The sequence below is a fragment of the Monodelphis domestica genome, chromosome 3 (assembly GCF_027887165.1).
Source record: "Monodelphis domestica isolate mMonDom1 chromosome 3, mMonDom1.pri, whole genome shotgun sequence".
Lineage (NCBI taxonomy): Eukaryota > Metazoa > Chordata > Mammalia > Didelphimorphia > Didelphidae > Monodelphis > Monodelphis domestica.
In genome coordinates, this window is record NC_077229.1 from 82,205,500 (window position 1) to 82,206,230 (window position 731).

Below are 731 nucleotides of genomic sequence, written 5' to 3' on the forward strand. Positions count from 1 at the left end.
ACTGAGTACAAAGGTTACTGACAGGGAGCCAAGCAGCAACTTCAATGTAGGAGTGAAAACAATGCTGCCTGAATGGTCAAGCTCCTTGCAAGGAAAGGAATAGAGAGGAGGGGCTGGATGGGAGGATGCTGTGAAGCCTGGAGCATGAGGCAGGCAGTTCCTGTTCCAGGCGGGAAAAGGAATCATGAAAATGAAGGAACTGGTCTTAGATTCTGCTGTTCTTCATCATTTCCCTGCCCCCTTGTCAACATGGAGTCTAGAAACCCCAAACGTGTAGCCTGGTAAATCTGATGAACCCCAAGTTTTAGGACTAGCTTGTAAGTCGGAGACCCCAAAGCTTGTACTTGTCCCCTGTTCCCCTGAGAATCCATCCTGAAAGGAATCTCAGACTAGCACTTTCAGACTGAATAATGGTTCCTAAGGTAAAGGCAATCCAGAGAATTCTGGACCTTCAGTTTAGGAGACTGACAGGCTGCCTACATTACTGAAGAGTCACTTGGCTTGGGCTTGGCCTCCACCTCTAGTGGATTGTCTTTACCCCAGGGTGTCCATTATTCAGTCTGAAACCGCTAGCCTGAGATTCCCTTCAGGGTGGATTCTCACAGGAACAGGGACCAAGTACAAACTTGCGGGCCTCCAATTTACAGTCTAGTCCTAAAACTTGGGGTTCATCAGCTCTTACTGGGCTACAAGTTTGGGGTTTCTAGATTCCATGTTGACACCCTAGAACT